The 18,888-nt window shown below is 39.5% G+C and overlaps 1 protein-coding gene across 6 annotated transcripts in view; it reads left to right on the plus strand.

Moving 5' to 3' along the window:
• Positions 1-18,888, plus strand: part of LOC119651094 (cartilage oligomeric matrix protein) — a 213,232-nt gene that overhangs the window by 40,352 nt on the left and 153,992 nt on the right. The gene's annotated exons all lie outside the window — the stretch shown is intronic.

Consider the following 18,888-nt stretch of genomic DNA (forward strand, 5'->3'; position numbering starts at 1 on the left):
GGGAACTATTCGGCTGATTGAATATCGTGTAATTTCTAATATAGGCTAAAAACACATCCTTTTTACCCACAATTTTGTGAGGATTGGTAACGTTCTTTTCCTTTAGAAGTATCATCATATAAATTTTTCCCACTTTCTCATTAATGTAATTCAAATTAAAAGTTTTGGGATTTCATGTGTTGGATAACATATTTATGAACGTAAACATTCGGATTGCAAATTTCGGGTAGTTACCTGCCTTAATTTCCAAGATTGCATCTTATTTCTTCTAATTTTCATGTTTGTCCATTTATTAATCATTGGAATCTACATGGAAAACACAGTAGTTCTATCTACATGAAAAACGCAACGCTCAAGCTTGGGTTGTTATAGAAATTGATTCAAAATCTTCTCTATTTTTCCTAAAAACTAATTGAAAACGTAAAAAGTTGGGGCACATTTTTTGGTTCGGTTTCGGTTTCGACCCTTCTTTTTCGTATGGATTTCCACTCCTGAAAAAACACTGCTACACCAGGTTGCAGCAGTGCCTGCGATTCACACTCACTAACACCACTCCATTCTTTTGCCCGTATCAATGCGGAACCACCATATCGTACTTTCCAACCTCTCTATAGTTCCTGAATCGCAACTATTCTGGCGTTTACTACGATTTATTTTACCACTCATCTCATCTAAGTTAAACTTGTTCAACTTTTTCTCCTCCATGAGAAGTGGAGAGGTTTTTCTCTCTTTAATAGATTGCTATGATCGCATTTTCCCCGTTTTCTTCCTTACCTTATCTTAAACCTGTAAAATACATTTACAATGAGCCTAACCTTTCTTTGGTTAACAGCAAAAAGTGAGGTCCTTATAGTAGCAACGTTGAGTGGAAATATGTGATGGAAAAAGTTAACCATGCCTCACCTTTTGGAGATCGGTAGAAAATTCGCCGACCTTAGAGGGTACCTAGAGGTACTATTTTCAAACCCCTTAGGCCTCCTCAATGTTCCCTGGTGAAAAGTTCCTTCGGGGGCAATACAATGATTATAGCGATCTTACAATTTTTCGATATCATTTTTATAGTACGATTTGTCTTTAACCTCAAAATATGTAGGTCTTAGTTTCGGCGATTTTCTGTTCATCCGCGGTAAATTTCTTTCCAGCGGGCATTCTCTTCAGGTCTGAGAACAGAAAAAAGTTGCTGGGGCCAGAACTGGAGAATACGGTGGATGCGGAAGCAATTCGAAGCCCAATCCATGCACTTTTACCTTTTTTCGTTAATTTGCAACACGGTGCATTGTCTTGATGAAACCATACTTTCTTTTTCTTGAAATGGGACCATTTTTCTCCGATTTCATTCTTCAAACGCTCCAATAACGCTTTGTAATAGTCGCTGTTGATGTTTTTTCCCTTGAATATTATACCATGGACATCCCAAAATACTGATACCATAGCTTTGCCAGCCAACTTTTGCGTCTTTGCACGGTTTAGAGTCGGTTCACAAGATGACGATCGTTGGATTCCGGTGTGAAATAATAATAAGCAATGTTTCGTCCACTGTCAAATATCGGGCCATAAATTCGGGTTTTTTGTGGAGGAAGGTGATGGTCTCAAAGGAAGCGGCTATGCTAAGGTGGTAAAATGTCGGCGTCTTATGAGAATATATTAGTCGATTTGCATTTTGCTGCTCCCATTTTAGATTGCAAGGAGATGAGACAATCGTTTGATGAACGATGTATTCACAAGTACATAGTTATGTGTGTCCGCAAAATCGACTATACACTTGTCACCGTCATTGCGTGTTTCAAACCCTTTACCCCATGGCACATGTTGTCAACTGTCTTTTCACTCATATGATCATTATTATCATCATCAAGTACTTTATATGTCATCGCATCGAAAAGTTGGCAGAATTCATCTTTTTCGGCATCAGGCTGATCTGTCCGCGGTGCGTACCCGGTGAAGAAGTGAATTGTACAATCAGCTGATATAATGGTGAGCTTCATCAGCCGGTCATCAAACCGTTCCACTTCTTCAATGGCATCAGGGAAACTCTCATAGATGGTAATGCCAACACTATGATCAGTGTGTGAGTTACCAAAGTAGGCAAGTTTACAGCCATTTGTACTGCGTTGGCGTTCTATGTCGCAGAGTAGATGTAAACTAATAAATCAGTGCGACAATAAATTGAAAAGTCTGAAGTACCAAAACCAATAAATACGGGGAGAAACTTATTTTCACTAATTTAATGTTTTTTAGTGGTATGGAAATCAGTCTCAGTCACTTGAGATATATAAGCACATCTTACAAAGTACACAGCAGTAGATATTTAACTCTTTTCTACATACATGTAAATACATATGTGACTATTTTCGATTTAAATCCATAGATATGTGCCCTTTTGTGCACGAGGTAAAACAGAAATATCCAGGTGCATGCGAGGGCTTCTAAAAAGTGGTTATAAAAACGCTGTGTACAATAGACCATTAGGGTCCAAGTGCGTAGCGCCGCTCTCCAACCTCATACATAACCTCCTCAGTTGTTATCATATTTCGCTATTCTTTCTGCCACTTTTGAAATATAAATTTGTGTCGTCTTCTGCAAGCTCCTTATGTTTTTGGTTCTGAATTTTCGCACCCTTAGGGGAAATTTTATTTCGAGGAACATCATCATGGGGGATAGGTTCGCACTGTAGCTTGGGGTATAGTTTGATGCCGTTTCCATCCAAAAACTCGGCTAAGACGTGGGATCTTCCAGTGTCATGATGCAGTAAAATTTCGATGATTTTCCTTTGCAACCGATTTTTTTCTAGAAATGCTGCGAAATAGTGGTCAAAACAGATTTATAATGGTCTGGCTTGACTGTTTGACTTTGAAGGGCTTCATATTGATACAAAAATCCCTGTGAACCGAAGAAGATTTACATTTCACATTAGAGCATTGCTCCCGGAGGCTAGTGCTAAATGCTCACTGTATATGCAAGCATCGGGAGAATCGCGTAGGTGCATACCTGGTGTATGTTCTCATCTCAAATCACGTAGCGTCTCGAGATCCCATAAGAAAAACGTTCTGGTCCCAAATTGAACAATTTAAAGGTCGTTATGTTGCCAACATCGAACTCTGAGAAGGGAACCTTGGTCGATCTTTTATTTTAGGGCCAATCCAATATGTACTTACAAAATTCTTCAAAACCTTTGGTCGAATCCTAGCAGAACTAAATCGGTACTGCCGAAATTGTCATACGAGTTATAAACAGGATAAAGTTTTTACTTTGATCTAACCTTGTTACTTATCCCAATTAACCACGATAAAATCAAATTTATTTATTCATTCATTCATTCATTCATTTGAAGATACCGTATAAGGCTTCATTTACTTTGACCCATATTAAAACCCAACATCTTTAAAAAAAGTCACGTGGTTTGACCAGGGGCAAAGAAAGAAAAAATTGAAAAAGCGATCACTTCGACTTGATAGTGATAGTCTTCAACCCCTATTCAATTGGAGGTGAAACTAAAGGCAAAGCGTTCCTTAACACTGACTAAATAACTACACTGATTTCAGAGCCAATATCAGAACAGCTTCTTATTATTGATGCAATCCTATAGTATTGGTACGGTCAGAATTCTCTCTTAGTTCTGAATACATATATGAATTTATCCGTATCCAAAACCAGATTGGAAAATTAAAATCGAAATTCTATTAAATTTTCAACGCGACCCCCACATTTTTAATATCTTATGCTTTGGTAAGACAGGATGAATTCATTTTCAACTTTTCTATTCCAAAACTTTCTCCATGCATGCCCATGAGAAACGAAGGGAGCTTATTATCATGAATTGAACCCATCATTACCAATCAACGACATGAGGCCTGAAGCCGAGGGTTTACGCCCGGGAAATCACTTGAGCTGTCAACCCTTCAATTACCGATTGTCAATCATTGGTGATAAATTTCAAATTAAATTCTTTGGATTTTCCTCAATTTAAATTTTTGAAACGACGGCAATGGTGCTGCGATGTTCCCCAAAAAGGGAACATGAAGAGAAGTCGCTGAAAAGGTCATGGCATTGTGCGGTAGCATCGTAGGATTGGGCGGATGCTATTGAAATAGATCCCATGATAGATCGCCTATTGAATGCAATCGGACTTGTTTGGAAAGCTGAAGACGGGGTGCACTTTAATGTGACCACCGAACACTATCAACCACAATCCACAATGGGTTTAAGATACAAAAAGAAGGTGAATCCAGTGAAAAATATATTTTTATGACCACCGGGCAGGTTGAAGGCGAACGACGAAGGAATGAGGTTGAAAGTAGAGGCGTTTTGGCATGGAAATACATTGAAGTAGTTGTAACATTAGCTGGATACCTCTGCAATTGAATATATGTATATGCCGTTGGCTGATAGGGGCTTTGTAAATAAGTTTTGCTAAGACTTTATCGATTTTCACTTGGAGGATCAGGTTTGTGGAATTAAAATTGTTTTGTATTGTATTCGACAATTTTATCTAAATTTATCTAAATAATTAAAAAACATATTTGCATACAAACAATGAATTTATTCTTCTTAACAGCAATTCAAAGTTCATTTAGGGGAATCCAGAGGATAGGATACATTTGAAGATTTAGCATATCATCAAACAAAAGAGATGATAACAGAATCACCATTCTTTCTTTATCTCCAAATGAACCACGGTTACGTATCTCATCCGTACGACGGAATACGTAGTTCTCTGTTGTCAAATAATCCAAGCATCCCTGTGCTACTTTAAAATTGTGTGTGGTAGTCAATTTCTGTGTTAGACTGATTAACTGAAGTTGGTGTTTGAGTTGGTTTGTCCTGTTACCAAGCCACATTGATATCGACGCCGCTGTCAGCAAAAACAGCTCCATCTACATTTTTGAATTACATGGCTTTTTCAATATTATATCTATTGAAAGAGTACAACAAATCATTTGAAAGTTTCACTCCGTCGGATCAAGGCTACGTTATGGAAGTCATCACCATCATCATCAACGGCGCAACAACCGGTATCCGGTCTAGGCCTGCCTTAATAAGGAACTCCAGGCATCCCGATTTTGTGCCGAGGTCCACCAATTCGATATCCGTAAAAGCTGTCTGGCGTCCTGACCTACGCCGGGTCTGCCTCGTCTTCTTTTTCTACCATAGATATTGCCCTTGTAGATTTTCGGGGTGGGATCATCCTCATCCATACGGATTAAGTGACCCACTCACCGTAACCTATTGAGTCGGATTTTATCCACAATGATGATGGTATCGCTCATAGATTTCGTCATTGTATAGGCTACGGAATCGTCCATCCTTATATAGGGGGCCAAAAATTCTTCGGAGGATTCTTTTCTCGAACGCGGCGAAGAGTTCGCAATTTTTCTTGCTAAGAACCCAAGTTTCTGAGGAATACATGAGGACTGGCAAGATCATTGTCTTGTACAGTAAGAGCTTTGACCCTATGGTGAGACGTTTCGAAGGGAACAGTCTTTGTAAGCTGAAATAGGCTCTGTTGGCTGACAACAACCGTGCATCATCGTAGCTGTTATCGATTGTGATTTTCGACCCTAGATAGGAAAAATTGTCAAGGGTCTCAAAGTTGTATTCTCCTATCCTTATTCTTCCTGTTTGATCAGTGCGGTTTGATGTCGATGGTTGATTCGTCTTCGGTGCTGACGTTGCCATCATATATTTTGTTTTACCTTCGTTGATGTGCAGCCCAAGATCTCGCCCCAATGACCGCCTGCTCGATCTGGATGAAGGCAGTTTGTACATCTCGGGTCGTTCTTCCCATGATGTCGATATCGTCAGCATAGGCCAGTAGTTGGGTGGACTTGAAGAGGATCGTACCTCTTGCATTTACCTCAGCATCACTTATCACTTTCTCGAGGGCCAGGTTAAAGAGGACGCATGATAGGGCATCCCCTTGTCGTAGACCGTTGTTGATGTCGAATGGTCTTGAGAGTGATCCTGCTGCTTTTTTTATAATTCCACCATATTGAATCTAAAAATTGAGTTTAATCGGTTTGTAAATTCTTGGAGGATTTTCGAGATTATCGAAGATCAACCACCGTGCAAAGGAAAAATCCACTTCTCAATTCTATTCAAATGGTAGACGCCTGCTCCAGTCCCCTTCTATATTTCTACACACCGTCCCGAGATCTCGATTAATAGCTACCAAAGTATGAAATCAGCATGAGCATATCGATCGACACCAAGCCCCTTGGCAGCACTACAAAGTTTTCGAAAGGCACACAGTGAAAAGTCCTCTATGTCACTTAGTATCGCTGAACAACTACCCATGCCAGATGCTTTGAAGGAAAGACAGGATAGTCGTTCTCTTTTTTTGCATTAGTAATCAACGATCTCACAGTGTTCAAAATTCCAATGAAACGATTTCGTGTTGAAAGTTTTTCAGAAGCTCTCCCAGTCCCATTTCCGTTATCTGCGTTCCCTGCTGTATTTCCAAGACTTCTCTGGGGCTCAAGAAAAATCCATCCATTATTCTAGAAAAGTCCAACTGGACCGGCTCATGCCTTGTAAGGGCTCTACACACTGGAAGCACCCCTTTAATGTGATACTTACGGGTACATCCTATGCCTTAGGGGCAGTAAGTTGATTGAAAACTGACAAAATTGACCTACTATAACTTTGTTAATAAACATGGAGTTTCAACCAAACTTCCACTCTCGAAACTAAGAAAAACTTAAGAGAATCTTTCACTACAGTGATGTGTGTGATGTTGTGTGAATGCTAGTATCCCATGAAAGGAAAACTTCTTTGCTATTAAAATTATAATAAAATCATATTCTAAGCACTGAGGAAGGGAGCAACTGGCTCGAAATATAGTTATCCATATTTGCATAAGTACGCCCTTTTTTAAGATTTTGTCTAAAACAAAACCTTATTAAAATCGATTTACTGTCTGTCTGTCTGTCACACGCATTTTTCTCGGAGACTGTGGCAGCGATTGACACCAAATTTGGTGGAAAGGTGGGAACTGTGAACGCTCACACATACAGTGAGTTACATCTTTTACGTCGAACTTAAGGGGGGTCCCCATACATGCAAGGGGGGGGCGTAAATTTTTCTTTATCAAATATAGTCATGTGGAGTACCAAATGAAAGGTCTCGGTTAATACTTTCCGAAGCTGGTCTGGACGTTTGTTGGAAAGGCAGGGAGCACGGGAGGTTGAAAGTAGTCATCTATTTAATGAGGCCATTCGCAGAAGCTGCCCAACCGAAAAATCTGAAAAAAAATCAGAAGGCTGCCACTGGCTCGGCTCGGAAATACCTCCCACCCCGATAATCCTTTAAATAAATTTAATAATAGTATATTACTATAATTTCAATAATTGGCAGCAGAACCCCCTTCACGGAATATAGGCTATAATGTAGAGCTTGATCTCACCAAGTTTGGTAGAAATCGCACTACTACTAACAAAGTTATAATAAGTCAAAGTTGTCACTTCTTTGGACATTCAAGATTTTGAATTTCAATATCACCCGAAAGTGGATATTTTTACATAATATACGCGTATATTATGTGTTACGTACTCATGGGGCAAATTCGCACTCAAATGTCTTTATAAAAGAAATATACAGAACCTTTCATACCTGAAGCGTCCAGCTTCCCGACTTGTTAGGATTTTTTGTTGGATAGGTGGGTTTCTGCTTTAACTGCTTCATTTTCAAAGCTGTTAACAATATTTTGAGAAAGCTACGGTCTCCTTGCGCAAGCTTCAACTCAACGTAAAATCATATAACATGCGGCATATAGAGAGTGTCACAGACAAATACTCTCATTAAACCCAGTGTCAATGCATTTAGCACTTTTGCATTAAATCAATCGTCACAAGCGAAGGGGCAGACAAACAGAAACACAAGTAAACAAACTTACGCTGAATCGGCTTTGATAGAATTTCGGGTATGCAGCTCTTAAAATCTTAAAGATTCAAATGAAAATAGACTACGAAATTTACAACTATCCTTGTATTATAAAACATAACCTGTTACAATGAAACCTACAGAGAAAAATAGGAATACACTTATGGACTGAGTAGATAGCCCTAAATCGTAGCTGTCCATAACGATTATTACCATTCAGGCGTTTGCCCCTCGATTAATCATACTTTCACAAAGTCATTGTCGTAAATTTCCATGCACCTCCGAAATGCTTGTCTATTCTTAGCTTATTTGTATAGAATTTGAATTTGTGCATTCTGTGTCGAAATCATTCATCGTTATGCCATGGAAACGAATAGGTGTGTTTGACACACTTCTCGGCCCGTAGGGTTGATATTAAAAATAGTCATGTGACGACGTATTTAGTGTGCAACCTAATCTAAAAGTGTGCATTTGCCGCGAAATCGATTTCCCCGGGATAAAAAAGCGAAAAGAAGCTTTTCCATGGGAATCAAATATAATCTTTGGAATTTTCATCCACTGAAAAATGGAATATGTCGGATTAAAGAAATAGGAAATCTGCTTACTAGAATGGCTTACAAATAGAGAATCGGTCAGAATATTCTGTTGAAATGTGAGCTACAACTTTATTAGCATGTCAGGTGGTATAAAAATGTAGAACACGATCAGATTCCAGGCGAACAAATTTCAAAAGTGGATTTAACGAAAGGTAGATTGAAAAGGTTTCAGCACCACAATCAAATAGTGATATCGTAGTAATAGCTGCATTCTGACAGACATCATCGATAGACGCCCTAATGTATACATGTACACTACATATATAAGTTAGAAGTGTCATATATGTACATATATTTGCATTCAATTCATCTTCTCAACTCGTACAAACCGCGCTTGTTTGTTAGTTTTATTTTATATACTTTTTAGTCCTTGCTTCTAGGAGGTGGTTATTTGGTTTTTGCACTGTAATCATCGAAATTATGTTGTTTAATTACTGATTCAAGGTTTTCAATAAACACATTATTTTGGCAAGAGCCAAGTGGTGGCTTCAGATGTTATATTGGAGAGAGATCATAAATTACATAACAAAATTGGAGGTGACTACCATTGAAACCGAAGACTTTTCAATCCCTAATTTATTGAATATAGGAAACTCGAATAAGCATGTATTTGCAACGATCAGTACATGTTTTTCCAATTTTTCTTCCTGTTCAGTGGAAGGAAAAAATCTGTTGATTCATTTGCTAGCCTATTTTTGTTTAAGGTATTGAAACGGCCATTTTGCAATTATGTGTCAAAGTTTTTTTAAGAGGTGGAAATCCTCAAAACACTAATCTCAGGACTTACCATCCCTGAGAGTGTGGTATTTTTACCCAATAAAATCACCTCCCGCCAAGCTACAATTGAAATTTTCCCATCCAGCAGTTTCCTTACATATTTACATAAGTTTGGTTTTTTTGGGGTGAAGGCCCTATGGTCAACCCCAGCACTTCGGTTGGCTTCCCTGAGGAACTGGCTGTTACTCAGCAGCTTATATCATTAGGCATCATTGATGGTAGTAAGTCATTTGGCTTTACTTTTTTCAGTCGTCTCAGCACCACTTTATTTGGAATGTCTCTATGACTTTCAGGTTTAATTCTTTGGAACAGCACCAGAGTTGGATTTGCTTATAAATTAGCAAGTTGTCGCCGACGATCAATTGGGAATTTTTCTTTAACATCTAGTACATGTATTTGTATCTGGCTTATAATTCGTCCTTCTTTCTTTGGATGTATCTTAGCTGAGCTTAGCATCTAGTATCATATATAATTATTAAACCTCACTCGCCTGAGACATGACTTTAACTGGATTCTCTTAAGGTTTTGTGTGAAACAAAACCATATTAGAATCGAGACGGTGTCTGTCTGTCCGTCGTTTTTTTTTTTTTTTGAGGAGGTGGAAATCTTCAAAAGACACTGGCGTGGACACGCCAGTGTGTGGGATTCTTACCCACTAAAACCACCCCCGACTCCCTCCAAGCCCCCTGGAACCACCGTACGGTATTACATCACGGGGCGGAGTCAGCTCATTTTAGCTTGGTCCCTTTTCGTCTCTACGCGGCGTACCTAACCGCGCTTTTCTGATCTCCTCCGCCTTTCGCAGTTTGCTCTGGATAGATACGACCATGGAGTTGATCGCATCCCAGTCCTCCTGACATGTTAGCATTCTTCGCAACAGATTCTCTGGTACAAGCACCTCTCCTAGAGTCTCCTCTAGGCTCTTCCTTTCCTCCACAAACCTTGGACAGTGGAAGAATACATGCTCTGGGTCCTCTGGGACTCCATCGCAGTTTGGACAGTCGGGTAAGGTATCCAGTTTAAACCTGAACAGGTACTGGCGATATCCTCCATGCCCCTTGAGAAACTGAGTAAGATTATAATTAATCTCACCGTTCCGTCTCTCCAACAACTCCTTGATGGCAGGGATGAGCCTGTGTGTCCACCGACCCTTTCCCGAGCGTTCCCAACGCTCTTGCCAACTATTTAGCGATCTATCCCTTTCGGCTTTCTTCGTCTGCGATAAAGGAGAGATAGACTTCGCATTATATACATTCGTCATCACATCTGCCAAGATGTCAATGGGTTTCATTCCAGAAATGACGAATTCTGCATCATCTAAGACAGTCCTGAATGCTGAGCACAACCTTAGGGCTGTTCTCCTGTAGACTGAACTTAATATAGTTTGATACCGTTAAATGTAACCTGCAATGTCTTTCCCCAAACTGGAGCTGCATAGAGCAGGATCGAACTCACTACCCTAGCTATAAGCAGCAACCTTGAAGCATGCCGTGGCCCTCCCACGTTCGGCATAATTCTTGCCAGGCCACACTCGCAGTGGATGCTTTGTCATAGACATACTGCATGTGTGGGTTATAGCTAAGCTTCCTATCTATCATCACTCCCAAGTATTTGATCGCAGGCCTAGAAGTGATGATATGATTCCCAATTTGAATACGGGCAAAATTTCTTTTACGGCGCTTGGTGATAAGGACCGCTTCCGTTTTTTCCTCCGCAAGTATCAGACCAGAACTCTCAAGCCAACCCTTATCAGAACTGATCGCTTCGCATGAGTATAACTCAGCATCTTCGAGATGCTTTGCGACAACAACCAGCGCTATATCATCGGCGTAGCCCACCACCGTGGCTTCCTCCGGAAGAGGAAGATTATGAACATCGTTGTACATGATGTTCCACAGCAGTGGGCCCAGTACGGAGCCCTGTGGGATACGCGCGGAGACAACGTACTCTTGGGGTCCGCCATCGATGTCATACCAAAGCCTCCGTTCTTGTAAATAGCTGTTGACAATAGTTGCAAGATAAGCGGCAATACCAATCTTCGCCAGAGATTCCCGTATTAGGTTCCAATTGGCCGAATTGGATGCATTTCTCACATCCAGGGTCATTACTATGCAATATTTGTTAGTACTGCCCCTTCCGTGGATTGCATGTTCGGCCAAGCCAGTAACCATTTTGATGGCATCAATGGTTGATCTGGCTTTACGGAACCCATATTGCCGATCTGAGAGACCTCCCTGGCTCTCAATAATCGGGAGTAATCTATTATAGATTACTCGCTCTAGCATTTTGCCCACAGTGTCCAAAAGACAAATAGGTCTGTAGGAGGTTGGCTCACCTGGAGGTTTGCCAGCCTTAGGCAGCAGCACCAACTTCTGTCGTTTCCATGATGCAGGAAATATCCCCTCGGACACGCATGCTTCGAACAACTCAGCGAACATGTCCGGTCTGGATTTAACGGCAAGCCTTATTCGGCACGCCATCCAGACCCGGAGCTTTGTTATCTCCTATCCTAGTGCAGATCTCCAGCAGTTCGTCACTGGTGACTGGCGGTATTGCCGTGTCGTTCAGAGGTCGCTGGAAGCTGTCTATGCCCTCCTCTTGCTGAGGGAATAACCCCTGGATAATCCGTCTGTCCGTCCGTCTGTCTGTCTGTCACACCCGATTTATTCGGAAACGGCAGGATCGATTCTCACGAAAATTGGCGCCATTTTGTGTTACGTTTAAGGGGGGGGGCTCCCCATACATGTGAATGGAGGGTGCAAATTTTTTTTCACAGAATGTAGCCATGTGGGGTATCAAATGAACAGTCTCAATTAGTACTTTCCGAAATTGGTTCAATATTTGATATTGGGTAAAGCATAGGGGAGTGAGGGCTCCACATACGACCCCCAAAAAGTGTAACAGGTCTCGTTCTCAGAACCTATCTATCCGAAAAAACTGAAAAAAATCGCAATTTTGCATCTCCACGAAATCTAGGCCTCAAAATATATCCGGTTCCGATATCTGCAGAAATAAAGTTAATAATAGTATATTTCCACATTTTAGAAATTTACCCGGTGCTCCCCTTATGTTCATCCCAGAAGTACAAAATTGGCGTGCGTGTAATTAAGAACATAATGCACAGTTTGGTCAAGTTTGAAGAAAATCCAACTATTATTAACAAAGTTATAGGGGGTGAAACTTTACAATTTTTTGTGAATTTCGTGCCCTTTACAACCTGCATGACGTCATCATCACATATCAATTCGTCAATACCACAACGAAATGAGTTCTTATGTATTGGGTCGCAGAGAATTATTTTGGGTTAGTTTTTTAGTTAGTTGTCAACCAGACATATGTTTATGTAGGTATATAATATATGCGTGCTAATGAACTTTGCGGGTAGTGCCTAATTCAAATAGAGATAAGAAGTAAATCGGAAATATGGGTACGATCAATTTATATACGTGCATATATGTGTACAGTATTCGGAAATAGGCACTTTGTTTGTTTAGGGTGAGGGTAATATCTAGGACTGCAATATGTACGTATGTCTCGTAGTTTGGAAAAATATGAAGGGTTATGTTGGATTTGTAGCTATGTACGGATAGAAAAATGTGCGTTGAAATTTGAACACAAAACCTTTATACCTGAAGCGCGAGCTTCCGGTATTCCGACTTGTTTCTTTGTGAAATTAATGCTTTCGTATAATTTTATTTTCCATTTCTTAGTCCATTCTACAATGTGGCCAAGAGATGTTTTTGTTTTTTTCTCTTTCTCCATAATTTCATCCGCTATTGTCGCTATTTTCACTTCTTTACAACAAGGAATATCATGGGTATACCGCAGAAACAGTCTTGAGCCCAAGACACTGCCCTGCAGTGCACAAGATGCAATTTTTTTTTCAGTTCAGGGTACGTTCCGTGGTAGTTCACTCCGAATATCAGCTCAGATACATATGATGTTAAGAACTCGTGAAATTCTTCTGGGAGACCCCTACAAATAATGTGTCAGGTAATTGTTCCAAAAATTCTTCGGGACAGATTTTGGTGATTTACTTCCCAAGCAATGACTAGCATCTATTGTGATGAAACAAGTCCTCAGGTGAATAACGAAAGCAGCACACGTGCGTGGTATTGGTTGTGGATAACCAGTCCCCGTTAATCTGAGTCAACCTGGAAAAAAAGGTTTTCGACCATTCCATTTTTGGACAAAGTACCCGTGATCGGCTTTGTTGTGAGGCGTTAAAAAACATAATTTAGATAGACCAGTGTATAAGGCGCTGGACGCTGATTGTTCCGTCGGGGTGATGTTCATGGCAAAAACCAAGAGAGTGACAGGAGGGCGCATTCGAACTTTACTCTTTGGATGGCAGTGGAGCAATAAGACTCTCCGGCAACAGATGTTGCGATATACCCCCAAAAGTTTTCTCTAAGTTTGATCAGAAACGCAATGTAGAGGATGGAATGTTCCTCACGGTATTTCTCCATGCCAAACCACACAGTGTGTATTGTGTGAACAGTTCTTGTAGTAGTAATTTCAAATGCGGTTATGAAAAATGCATTCGAAAGTGTTCATGCTGTAGAATGACAACATAATAAGGTAATTTGACCATTGCCCCGGATTGCTTTTCCTCTTCCACATTACAACGTTTGTACTTTTTACTCTCCAAGATGACGTGATTATAGACTCATTAACCCAGAGGGAACTAGCCCTTTTTCCTGTCATAGAATATAGAAATGACATGTTTTATGGTGGAAGTCATAGGTGCCAAATTGAGTTAAATAAGCGAACCTGTTGCGCATATTCTGTTATGGCATTGATACACCCTAAAAGTGCAATCAAATCCGTCAGTAGGAGTACATTAAACTTATTTGTTGAAACTAGCATTCCTAGTTTCTTAAAGAAGGTGGTCCAAATTACTTCTCCATGATATGGATGAGTGACGTAAGAATAGACTGTGGCGCGGCAGGATTCGCGGCAGTCGAAATTTATTTCGAATATCGCGAATACCAGCGGACAGATGATGTCACCGGCGCTCCACTCAGTTCGGACCTCGCTGCAAGAGTGAGGAAGAGAGTAGGTGACGAGAAACGTCATAAGAAGAAAAAGTAAAAAAAAGACAGTTGGTTAGCAGTCATTGAAGAGGAATAATTTGTAATATAATGTTGCTCAATTTCATAGAATTTAATCCATAAATTCTATAACACTATCATGGCGGGTTTTCCAAAGAGTTTGATGTAGAGCTATCTCCTATGAAATAGGATGTACGATTAAATTCCGATCCTATTCAATCCTTTGTGGAGTCTGGTGTATACATGATGCCTTTATTTTCCTGCTACTTTTTCCCAATTTTATTTGCACTGATGGTGCGCTTCAGTTTGACTAAACCATCCTTAATCTCGAAGAAGGCATTGGCCATCGTTTGTCGAAATAACTATCATCGATACAATTCCTGACGGAACATGATGATTAGAAGGACTATCTGTGCCGATTAATTTGCAAGATCCAGGTTTTTGTCTTCATTGTCGTAGAACTGCAGAAGATGCAAGGATTTTCAACTCTGCTGTTGTTGTATTTTGTGTTATCCCCGTGTATCTCGCAAACTGTAACCTGCCTTTATTATTGTTGCACTGCAAAAACTTGCTTTAGGGGAGTTTAACAGCGCGCATCTAAACGCATATGAGACGATATTTTCATGTTATCTTCTCATACGTGTTTAGATACGCGATTAAAACATTTATTCTTACGTAACACAAATAAGACAAGGAAAACAAAGAAAATGAACTTAACTGAACGCAACAAAAATTAGCCAATTCTAACTAAAAATCAACCAAATTTAGCTTCAATTTTAGTGTTAGAATACAATGCACTGAATTGGAAGGCTATTGAATCACATAAAGAGAAATTTTGTTAATAACTTCCTATATTGGTTACATTATTTTTATCATGCTCGTGAATGTCGCAACACCTTCTTCCAATCGAGAGATAGTGAGCTGCGAATGACGTCGTTTGAGTCGTCTAACTTTATATCCAACTTAGTGTGTTATTTTATGCCTTATATTATAATGTTTGAGCAAATGCGCAGGTATTCCAATCCCGATCAGCTCCATATGAAAACTGCTTAAGAGAAATAGTTGGAAAGCCGAAGTATGTTGACATCCAGCGGTGGGAACCAAAAAGCCAACAATAAGGTCAACAGTGAATCTTCACCCAAAACGCAAATAAAGACTAACGGCGACCACCCAAAAAAGTGCAGACAGGATTAGATAGGTACATCCTAGTCATCTCCAAACGCTTGAGGAGCCAAGCCCTAAATCATACAAGGAAAAAAGTGCAGCGAAAATTGCTAAAACATTACTGGCTAACAAACATCCACAGAATCGATTCAGCATACTTCCCAATGAAGACAATGGACATTCTGCTGAGAACGAAGATAGTGGACATTCTGTTAAAAACACCAAATTACCCAAGCCTCGGCCAATGTACTTACGTAAACGTAACAGTTTCGCGTTAGTTAGTTCCTTAACCCAGAAGATTGGACGCAACCACTTCTATGTTGTTCCAATGAAAAAAGGCAATGTTGACGAGACAAAAGTTGAGGTCTACAGCAAAAGCGACTATCTTAAAGTCACCAAAGGCTATGATTTGTCAGGGGAAAATTACTTCACATTCTAGCTTAAAAGTAGCAAAAGGGCTAGTAGTAGATTGAAATCTCTGAAGCGGTCTCAGAAGAGGGCTTTAAGATTAAATCGATATATAACATTAAGAACCAATTCAGAGTACCACAGCCTCTATTTAAGGTGAAGCTTTTATATCGGAGGATAACAGCTGAGGAATCGATGAAACAAAAAAGGCCTATGTAATGCCTTAAAAACAAATGTGTTCTTGAAATCAAACATCGAACTCGACCAGGCTGTACATTGTTTCACTGAAGTATTAACATCAACTGCCCTGCATGCAACACCTGAGTTTCAAGGTGCAGTTTCAGATTAACCAAAGTGCTGAAAAATAACAGACCCGCTTTTAAGAAAACAATTTGGGAAGGCTTTGTGTATTTCTTTTATAAAAGTATTTGAATGTGCGTTTGTCCGATTTGTACCTAACACGCAATATATATACGTATATTAAGGCAACCTGGATGAAGGAACACCAGTTGTGGAACGCCACAGCCGGGAATCTGTTCGCACATCCATCGAAATCCTTCAAAGAATGTGGTCTAAAATATTGAAGGATTACTTTCGTACCGTGGTACATCAGAAACTACAATATAGTATCCACCGTGAATTGGGGATATTACAAATAAACGACGAAATTAATCAGTTGAAGTTAACATACTTTGATAAACTTGTTTCACATCCAAGTTGCTTATCGCATAAAACTCATTACCATCGCCTAAAGAGGAAAAATTTCCTGCCTTCATGATTTATTTGTAAATATATCAAAACTAAAATAATTAGCTACGTTGGAGAAGGATGTAAACTGTTTTTTAGATTTAAGATTTGACCAATTTTTGTTATTTTTTATGTAGTAGAAAGGTCCAAAAAGGAATACATATAATATGGTGGACTGCACTCACCGAAATCGCGACTTTGTTTTTGCAATTTTACAGGAATTAAAACTTATTTCACAAAGTGATCATATCCACCGCAATCTTACTAGTTCAGCTTTTCGGTCATTTTGTCATTTTTGGCAAAACATGATATTGCCAAATATTAACTTTCCCACGATTTCTGTTGAAGAGTACCTAAGCACTGAAAAATGGGAAAAGGTACTGAGGCACTGATGAACTTTAAAAAGTACTAAATTTAGTACCTTTGGTACTGAAATGTCAACATTGACGGGTTCTTGAACTAATTGTCCCTTTTCTGCTCTATCAAAATTTTTCATTTCAAAACAATGAACAATGTTGCACCCCCATGTGCATGTAGTTAAAGGGTAGCCTTCAACGCGATGTAATGCCCTGCGGCGGTTCCGCGGTGAAGGAGAAAGTTCGGGTGATTTTAACCTGTTAGAATTCCACACACTGTTGTAACCTGGCGAGGCAGTGTCTTCATTTCCAGCCATAAACAAGTCGGGAAACCGGAAGCTGGGCGCTTCAGGTATGAAAGGTTTTGTTTGCTTCTTCTGTGAGTATATTTAAGTGTAGAACGATTCCATTTATACGTAACCCGTTATGCATTGGCATATAGCATGTCTGCCTACCCACTTTACTGTGATATTGGTATTTAGTTGCAGTAAATTTACAGAGGAGAGTCAATTTTGAGCTACTGTAACTCTGTTAGTAATAGTATCATTTTGATCAAACTTGGGGATAATATGCTTCATATTATATTTTATACTACTATACTATCAACTTTTATAACTTTGAAATAAACTTAAAGGGGGTTTTACTATTATTAAATTAATTTGAACAGATATCGATATGGAGAGTAGCACCATATAGAGGCAGCTTCATGAATTTTATCAGATTTTTCGGTTTGGTAGTTTCTTCTGCTGTCCGGATAACTGAGTGGTTAGAGCACAAGGCTGTCGAAGCGGAAGGTCGCGATTTAAATCTCACTGGTGGCAGTGGAGTTTGTATCATGATTTGACGTCGGATACCAGTTGACTCAGCTGTGAATGAGTACCTGAGTCAAATCAGGGTAATAATCACGGGCGAGCGTAATGCTCACCACTATGCCTCCTACAGTGTTCTGTAGTGTACCGTTACGATCTTGAATGAAGTGCTCTAACACACTTCAAGGCCCTGATCCAATATGGATTGTTGTGCCAACGATTATTATTTTTATTAGTTTCTGAGAATGAGTCCGTTAAAGAAATCATCACTTTCCACCCCTCCCACTCCCCGTTTTTTTAATAAATCTCAAAACTAACACTGGCTTTGAAAAGTACTAATCGAGGCCTTTCATTTGATACCCCACATGACTACATTCGGTGAAAAAAATTTTACACCCCCTTTTACATGTATGGGGGCCTCCCCTAAATTCAACCTAGAAGGATATCACTCACTGCATGCCTTGGGTCCACATTTCCCACCTTTTCACCAAATTTCGTGTCAATCGGTACAGCCGTTTCTGAGAAAAGTGCTTGTGGCAGACAGACAGACAGAAAGACAGACAAACAGACAAACATTGAACCGATTTTAATAAGGTTTTGTTTTGCAAACTATACAGGGTGTCCCGTTTACTATGGTACAAAATTGAATGGTGGATACTACTATTTATTTGGGGAAAATTGGTGCATGGAAATGTTTTTACCGTTACAGAGTTATAGCGTTTTTCGTGAATACTGTCAAAAAGCGTGACCTTCCCTACATTTTCGAAAACTACATAAAATTTCTCATAACTGGGTATATTTTGAATCGCAAACCTCATTATCACTTGGAAGATATAACTGTTTAAATTTTAAACAAATTCGAAGCGGATTTTTTTATCTAAATTTCAATATGCATATTGTAACGGTACTTTAAACTTACAAACCTGCAAAGTTGTTAAAATTTGCCACATTATGTTGGCTTTCAAATGACATGTAGAAATGATGGAGTTAGTTATGGAAAATTTAGGAATATTAGACATTAAATAAAAAAATTTAAAAATAAAAATGGTATCAAATCTGAAATTGAACGATAGAGTGAGTGGAAAGTTTTGATTTTATA

Source organism: Hermetia illucens, chromosome 3 (assembly GCF_905115235.1).
Source record: "Hermetia illucens chromosome 3, iHerIll2.2.curated.20191125, whole genome shotgun sequence".
Lineage (NCBI taxonomy): Eukaryota > Metazoa > Arthropoda > Insecta > Diptera > Stratiomyidae > Hermetia > Hermetia illucens.